Genomic DNA, 8,532 nt, shown 5'->3' with positions numbered 1-8,532 from the left:
AGGCAGAGCAGGGTCATGGCAGAGCTGGTGCCCAGCACAGGGAGCCACGATCTGCCCTCAGAAAAGGGAGGTGGCTGCTGGCACGGCGGGCTTGGGGACATCCCAGAAATCAGGGTGACATCCCCTCGGAGCACTGCCACTATTCCTGGGGCAGCCCTGGTTTCTACTCTGTTTTGTGCCTGTGGCAGGATCCCAGGTAATGGAGCCAGGGTCAGAGCTCGCCCAGCTGAGCTAGGTTCTGAAATCCATCCCCACCGGGAATTTGGGACCTCTTGGGTTTCCTCTGATAGCTGCAGAGGCAGGAACCACCACGGCCAGCTCCATCAGCACCTCCCTGGGTTTCTCAGCAAGCCCCAGCCTCCGGGCCCTCTGTCCTCACTAACAACCCTTTGCTAGGCTGCCTCAGACCCCGGCACTGCTGAGGACAAGAGCATCCTGGAGGTGGAAAGTGGCCCAGCCTACTTCTATCTTTGGTGTTGTTTCTTTCTCCCCTGAGCAACTCCTCGGAATAAGAACAGCCCCGTGCTGCAGTGGCCAGGGCCATGCATTCACTTCACTCATCTACGGGGGTGTTCTCCGTGCCCTGCCAAGCCCTTCCAGGATAAGCTGCACCTTGGCTGCAGAGACCTGAGCAGGAAAGCAGCCTTCTGTCAGGGCCGGCAGGGTGCTGCACGTCAGGACAAAATGACTCTGGAGCTCCTAGGAAGAACCTCTTGTATGTATTTCTGGGGCTATAAGAATATTTGGGGGAAAAAAAATGTAATTTAGGGATGTATTTCCCAGCCCCTTGCTCTGAACGGGTCCATTCCAGCACCCAAGGACCTACTGGTGATGTCCATCCCCACGGACACTGCCAAGTCACCTGGAAACACAGAACCACCACTTCAGCTGGAATAAACTCCTAAGACTTTTCTCCTTTGGGCAGCACTCACATAAAGCACTCACTGCAGTTTGCATCCTGCTCATCTATTTTTTTTTTTTTTTTTTTTTGAGGGCTGCCGAGGAGCAGGACAGCCATCACAAGGAACAGCGGCCTGAGAGGAAGGGGAGGACCAAACTTCTCCCTCCAGGACACCATGCGTCCTCCAGCCCTTGTGCAGGAACCTCACCGCTTCGTGGGACGAGCTCGCCGGGATGGATGCTGCGCCGCAGAGCACATTTTGCAGCAGCACGTTTGCTCTTTCAAAGGAAACAGTGTTCCAGCACCACGTTTGTCAGCCAAATCTGTGTCAGCGCTTAAAATCTCTCTCCCTCACGGACGTGCGTGCGCTCGGCAGCACCAATGCCTGCTGCAGCTCCTTGCTTTTCTTGTGTGAGCTGCAGTCCGTGGGAGGGTGTCTCTGTCATGGTTACATTAGCCATGTGCTCTGGGATCTAGAAAGATTTTCCTTTCCCCCGTTTGCTGCTGTTTTCTTCAAGCCAGAACGACCCCAGGCAGACACTGCCACTTTGGGGTGTCACAAGCTCTGGTTGACCCTCCTGCCTAAGAAATTACTCAAATTTTGATGCTCGGCCTTATTTAGGAGGGGAGAGAGGCTGTAGTTTGGGATACTCTTGCTTGAGCAGGCTCAGATTTGGAGCTATCACCTGGTATGAAACCGCGTTTCCAAGGCATTCGCTACGTGCAGATTTTAAGGCACTTAGAAACGATCCAGACAGCTCAGCACTCTGCATTTAGCCCCAGCAAAGCAGCAGCCCCCTCAAGATCACCGCCTCGTTCCTCGCAGGGCTGTCAGGGACACGCACCGCGGGCCTGCTCCTGAGGTGGGGCCGCATTTCACACAGAGACCAAGGCATGCTCCAGGCAGACTCCAAAGCTTAATTTAATGCTAGCTCCCAAACGCACCCACTCCCCTCCTGAAGGGACAGGGGTGATTCCTGTCTCGTATGGACCGAGGGTGATTGAAGCACAGAGTTGTGAGGAGCAGGATATGAGGGGCTGAGCTCAGCCAGGGCCTCATCAAAGCGCCCGGGCGCTCCTCAGCTCCAGCTCCTGCCTTTCTGCAAGCTGTCCCTAGGACAGGCCTCTCTCTGACAGCTTCCCAAAAAGCAACCCCTGCCCCTGGGTGTCTAATTCAGAGGCGCCAGGAGGATGGTTTTCAGGAGGTGGAAGCTGGGGTGTGAGGTGCTTGAAGTGCCCGAGTTTGAATCCTCTGCAAACCTGCTCAAAAGCGCCTCCAAGTGAGGAACACAGGACCAGTAGGTCAGGAACCCCCTCCAGCACACGCTGGGGATGGTGTCTGACACTTCTGCCAAGGAAAAGTCCAGGAGGAGGTGGTGTCTGCAAGAACTACTTCTGCTTCCTAAGCAGTGATGCTCCTAATACAACGATAAGCAACATTTGTCTCAGGATGGCTCCCGACTGAAGGTATGAGTGTTTAAAGGAATATAAAACATGACCTGACCTACAGCTCGTGCTTCTCTCCACGCTGAGCAACGCCGGAGCTATGTTTTTGAGCTTTAAGTGGGGTTTATGGCATTAGATGAAAAATACGCCGTTCTCCCCAAAATAAGAATCGATGGCTTGACAGCCTACAATGAAACAGCTTTTAAAAATTCACACTGCAGAACCTCTTCTCCCCAGAAACGATCTGAGCAGATCCTCCACGTTTCTCAAGCGATTAAGACCGCGGAGGTCACGGCTGGGGGCTGCACCCTCTCCCTTCCTGTAACCGTCACTTTTTGCCACCGCTTTATCACTGATTTTTTCCACCTCCAGCTGAGGTTGAAGGAGCAGAGCCCCAGCCCAGCAACCCAAGCAGTCGCAGCTCGCCCTCTCCATCTGCTCACCATGCCGCAGCTCCCCTGCTGCAATGCGTTAAGGGACTCAGGTGGTGTCAGTCCTCCAAAGGGATCTTGGTCTCAGCTACCAACAGCCCTGAGACATGAAGCCCTGCGACCTGGCGGAGCTGAGGTGAGAGAAGCCCTCAAAGCCAGGGCACAAGACCCAGGTCCTCACCTCCTCGCTCACCAACACCTCCTGGCCAAGCTCTTTCCACACAGCAGGAGCCTGGCAGGCTCTTCTCACTCCCTGCAACACAGCGATATTCAGGCTAGGATTGAAGGGCAGTTTTGACGTGTTAATATATGCTGAATTTGTCTGACATTTGTGTCACTTGCTCAGCAGGTTGGGGTAAAGGCCGGGCTGTTGAACAGCTTTTACTCTGTGCTGCAATGACACCTCGCAAGGCGAAAATTCGGGGCAAGATTTTTGTTAACCGTTTCAACTGTATGAGCACGAGAACTCTTTGGTCGTGGCAGCAGAGTTTGCGCTTAGGTTTCTTTAGGTTTATTCTTCCCTGTGAATTCCTTGCCTTATTATCCTCCAGAGAACAATAGGTGAACAAAAGGAGGAAGAAATGCAGCTTCGTTCCACTGCATCTCAAACTATTAGTTCTTTAACTCATCACACTCACTTCATTTCACATTTTAATGGTAAGAAAATAAAAAAGGGATGTAGCGCGAGCTCACAGAAATTTCTCTTCCTCTCAGCTTGCCTTTCAACCAACACAACTGGAGACGAGAAAATGTGTTAAACCCAGATCCATCACCACAGGAAACTGCAGAAAACGCCACAGTGTGAAGGACGCAGAAGCCCCTACAGTTTTTAAGGATGTGCTGTTGCTCATCACCTCCTCCACCTTTGCAAGATGCGCTTTTTCGGGGACACCTCACTACATTTCACTGCAGGCCACTTGCTCCAAACTCAACTAAGATGTAAAATCAAGCCCCATCCCAACGCAGGGCCCACAGGCACCACAGCCACGTGCAACACACTCGGTGCTACGGGTGCCACGGCTGCTTCCAGCTTCTGGGGGGCAGTGGGAGAAAGCTGCAGGCAGGAGTTGGTGTCGGGGGGCTGCAGTCCCCGCAGCAGCGTCCCCAGAAGCTCCCTGTGGGACAGCCGGTACCACAGGCACCATCTTCCACTCCTACAGCACGGTCTGCTTGACTGCCAGCCTGGAAAGCTTCAAAACCACTGGGAAAATGCCCCCTAACTCCTGTACCTCGTTGGGATTTACAAAATCGCCCTAGATCAAGCCAGCATCACTGAGTCCTCACGCAGCTTAAGGAAAGGACCCCTCTCGCAGCCTACAGACCCCTCCATGGCACGGACACAAACATCAGCTTGGGCTTTTGGGATCCTGGGGCACTCCCAGCCCCACAGCAGCCGAGGGGCTGAGCTGCCCTGCCCAGGAGGGCCTGAGGGCTTGGGAGAGGCTGAGGGGAGGTGCACAGGGGCTGGGGCTGGCACCAGCCCTGGGTTGTGGGGACCTGAGGGGACTCAGGGGGACACTAATGGGACCCAAGAGGATCCTAATGGCACCTAAGGGACCCCAAGAGGACCCAGGGGGACCCTAATGGGCCCCAAGGGGATCCAAGAGGACCCTAATGGGACCCAGGGGGATCCCAAGAGGACCCTAATGAGATGTCAAGAGTACCCAGGAGAATCCAAGAGGACCCTAATGGGACCCAGAGGGACCCCAAGAGGATCCTAATGAGATGTCAAGAGTACCCAGGGGGACCCCAGGAGGACCCTAATGGGACCCAGAGGGATCTCAAGAGGATCCAAGATGACCCTAATGGGACCCAGAGGGACCCTACAGGGATCCAAGGGACTCCAAGAGGACCCTAGTGGGACCCCAAGAGGACCCTAACATGACTCTAATGGAACCCTAAGAGGATCCAAGAGGACCCTAATGGGACCCTAACAGGACCCTAACAGGACCCAGGGGGACCCTAATGGGACCAAGAGGGACCCCAAGAGGATCCTAATGGGACCCAGAGGGATCCCAAGAGGACCCTAATGGGACCCAGAGGGACCCCAAGAGGATCTAAGAGGACCCTAATGGGACCTAAGGGACCCCAAGAGGACCCTAATGGGATGTCAAGAGCATCCAGGGGGACCCCAAGAGGACCCTAACATGACTCTAATGGAACCCTAAGAGGATCCAACAGACCCTAACAGGACCCTAACGGGACCCTAAGAGGACCCAGGAGGACCAGGGGGACCCTACTGGGACCCAGAAGGACCCCAAAAGGACCCAGAGGGATCCCAAGAGGACCCTAATGGGACCCTGACAGGCTCCCAGGTCTCCCCACTGCACCCACACTCCACGCACGGGCTCCCCTCAGGAGCCGAGGGGCGGCGTGCGCGCTCCCCCCCTCACCCCCCCACCTCCCGCCCTCGGGCAGCACGTGACCCCCGCACGCACGCACGCGCGCGCCCCAGTGACGCCACCCCCGCCGCCCCCCCCCCCGGCCCCGCGTTTGAAGTTGGCGCGCGCCCCGCGCCCCCCCCCTCCCATTTTCCCCCCTCCCCTCCCCACCCCGCCCCGCCCTCCCAGCCTGCCCCGCGCGCCCGCTTCCCCGCGCGCGCGCGCCCTCCCCCCCCCCCCCCCCCCTCCTCCTCCTCCTCCTCCTCCCTTCCCCCCTCCCCTCCCCGCTCACGGCACGGCGGCGGCCGCGGGCAGCCGCGCGCGGCTCGCGCAGGCGCAGTCGGGCCGCCCCGCCGCCATTTTGTGTCCGAAGCGACTGTGAAGCGATTAAACCGCGAGCGGGTGCCCGGCGCGGAGCGGCGGCCGCGGGCGGGGGCTGGGGCTGAGGCTGGGGCTGGGCGGGCGGCGGCTCCGTGCGGGCCCGGGGGCGTGAGGCCGAGGTCGGCGGCTGCTGCTGCTGGCTGCTGCTTAAGGCCGGGAGCTGGAGCTCGGCGGGGCCGCGGGCGGCAGGTAAGCGGCGGCGGGGGGTTTGCAGTCGCTTTGGCCGGCCTCTAGGTGTCACGATGGGGCCTCCGCGCCGGCTGGGGCCCCGCAGCGGCCGCCGCCGGGGAAGCAAGGGGGCTTTGTCTCCCTCTATCGTCCCTCAGCGCGGCCGGCGCCTGCCCCGCCTGCCGCCACCGCCGCCTGTTCCCCACAGCGCGGCGCTGGGCTGCGGACCGAGCCCCGGGGCCTCGCTTCTTCCACCCCCCCCCCCCCCCCCTCCTCGCCCTTCCTTCTTCTTCCTCCCCCCGGCCCCAGGCCGCCGCCGTTTTCTCCCCTCGCCATTTTCTTTCCTTTGTCTCCGCCGCCGCCACCACCCCCCCCCCCCCCCGCTCTCCGCTTCCCTTCCCGTCCCGGCCCTTCCTCACCCGTCCCCGCCCCGAGCCAGGCCCGGTTCCCCCCCCCCCCCCACCTCCCTCTTCCCTCGTTCCCTTCTCCCATTCCCCCCCCCTTTCTCTCCAACCTCCTCGGGGCCGTCCCCGGCTTCCTCCGCCGTCCTTATTAATTATCGTTATTACTGTTTTTTTTCTCTTTTTTGCTCCAACCTCAGGGCCCTCAGCGGCGGGGGCTGCGCGGCCTCCTCTCCTGCCGGCCGGCCGCCACCTCCTCGCTGCGCTGGCGTGTGCTGCGGAGGGAGAGGCGCTGCGAGGCGCAGAGAGGGACTCGAGCTCCCTCTGCAAGGCAGGCTGAGCAGCGCCATGCAGCACCGGGGCGCGGGCACGGCACGGCGCGGCTGGGGGGCGCCCGCTCTCGCCGCTGCTGCCCTCCCGCTGCCCACCCCCCCACCCCCCTTTTCCACCTCCTTCCCCTTCCCCTGTGCTTCTTTGCCCGGCTCCGGTTGCCCCCCGGTTCTCCTCTCCCCCCCCCCCCCCCCCCCCCCCCCAAGGTCCTCGGTTTTCCCTCCCCGAGGCACCTCGGTGTTGGAGCCAGAGGCCGAAAACCCGCTGTGAAAACGCTTATTTATTTATTTATCTATCTATTTATTTATTTATTTATTGGCCTCCCCTTCTTCTCCGTGGGGAAGAAGGCTCAGAGCCTGAGCCTTCCCCGCGGGGTGTGTGTGTGTGCGTGGGGGTGGAAATAATGGCACATGTTCAGCCCGCAGTTGGCTTTTTGTGCCCGGCATCGACTCTTGGGTTTCCTCCCCAGCGCCAGGATTCGGGCAGCATCGTGCTTCTTCTCCCTGTGTCAAACAGCTCCAATACAGGGTTTTTTTTTTTGTCGCGTTCTTTACGCGTCTTTTTCTGCTTCGTGCAATCCTTGGGACTTGCCTGCTGGTGCGAATGAGCTCGCTTTCCTGTTGGTGACTTCCTATTTTTTCACCCGATCTTTTCTTTTTCCCTTCCCTCCCCTCCCTCAAATAAGCGCATAGCCGTTCTTCACCTCCTGCCAGTTGCTGAATTCTGGTAATAAACCCCAGAGGTGTCATTAAAAGTATCTGAAATGCTCTGCGTACTGCTTCCAGCCTATGTGTTTTTTCTGTTTCAGTGCGGGAAGTGTAAACATTTTCTCAGGTTCTGCCATTTATTCTAGTTATGCAGAGCCTGTTGATTTTGCAGGAGTCCTTTGGGTATAAGAAATAGCTCTGCGCTGTATCCAAGCCGTAGTTCTTTCTTGAGACACATCTAACCTTTCACGTTAGTACAGAAGAAATCATTAAGGCTGAAGGAAGCAACAATTTGAGCGTAGGGGCAAAGCAGTGGCTTCCTTCTTTTTTTTTTAGGGTGATAGATTTTCGTTACCTCTGTTTGGCTTCTCTTCTGGATGTATAGGACTAATTCACTTCTAATATCCTCTGTATTTATAGTGTACATCAGAAAGATCCTTCAGATGCACAGAGCGGTTTCCCTAATGCTCACGAAACACTTTGTGGGATGTTTTTGAGGAATAACGCCAGAATAAGAGGTGCTAAATTACAGGTCTTGTACTCTCAAGTGGCACTTGGGCTGAAATAATACGCAGCAAGTCGTGTCCGATTCAGGGAGAGTTTGGGGAGTTGTCACTACAGCGTTAAGCTCACTGGCAACTCATGCCTACGCTGCTATCAAGGGAGAGAGCTATTTCAAGACCTGCTTCTGGTATTAGCAGGCTGTATCTTGAATGTGAACTAATTTGTGTATCATTACCAGCTTTTGTGGCTGCAGGTTGGTACCTGCCTGATGTGGTGCCATTGCTGTTGTCTTAAAAACGCCAGAAGCTGACTTGGGTTATTTTCCTGTTTGTTTAGCGTTTATCTGAAAAATCTAATCGTATGTGATTACTAGCTTGCTTAGGAATTTCTTTTCTTCCCCGTAGTGCTTCATAGCCAAGAACTTCTGCTTTCCTGCTAACGTTTTTGGAAGGCAGGTGTTGAGCTTTGCTAGGCTAATCAGCTCTCTGAGCGGAGCTGGAGCGATCCTTTGCCCTTATGCTCCGTACCTAGGTGAGTTCTTAACTCTTGTACCAGCGAGCTATGGTGAGCTCTCACAGCTCTGGATAGCTCTTCCTGCTCTGTCACAGTTTTTTCTACGTTTTCTCTAGAGAAAAAAAGGCAAAACAAAATAAACAAGCACCCAATGGGGAAAATATATTTAAAAAAAATGTAATTTAGGCAGGAAGGAAACCAAGACCAAAGTTACTGCAGTGGGGATGGACCTAGGGCAACAGAAGTGCCAAAGAAGCAAGCCTCCTTCCATTGGATAGAGGAAGGAGAATCCAATTCCTTCGCTGCTGCAGCAGCCTCCTGCCTTCTTGACTACTACCAGGGAAGTTGTTTCCTGGCCTCAGATCTGGC

The 8,532-nt window shown here is 56.6% G+C and overlaps 1 protein-coding gene across 3 annotated transcripts in view; it reads left to right on the top strand.

The window, feature by feature from the left end:
• Positions 1–5,627: 5,627 nt before the first annotated feature.
• CTCF (CCCTC-binding factor) overlaps positions 5,628–8,532 on the top strand; it is a 34,236-nt gene continuing 31,331 nt past the window's right edge. For all 3 annotated transcript variants that reach the window (XM_032195502.1, XM_032195503.1, XM_032195504.1), the window contains exon 1: positions 5,628–5,729. The gene's annotated coding sequence lies outside the window, so the exon portion shown is untranslated. The remainder of the gene's footprint in view (positions 5,730–8,532) is intronic.

This window comes from Aythya fuligula, chromosome 12 (genome assembly GCF_009819795.1).
Source record: "Aythya fuligula isolate bAytFul2 chromosome 12, bAytFul2.pri, whole genome shotgun sequence".
Lineage (NCBI taxonomy): Eukaryota > Metazoa > Chordata > Aves > Anseriformes > Anatidae > Aythya > Aythya fuligula.
Note: the sequence above shows the minus strand (reverse complement) of the source record. Positions and strands in the feature narration are given on the sequence as shown.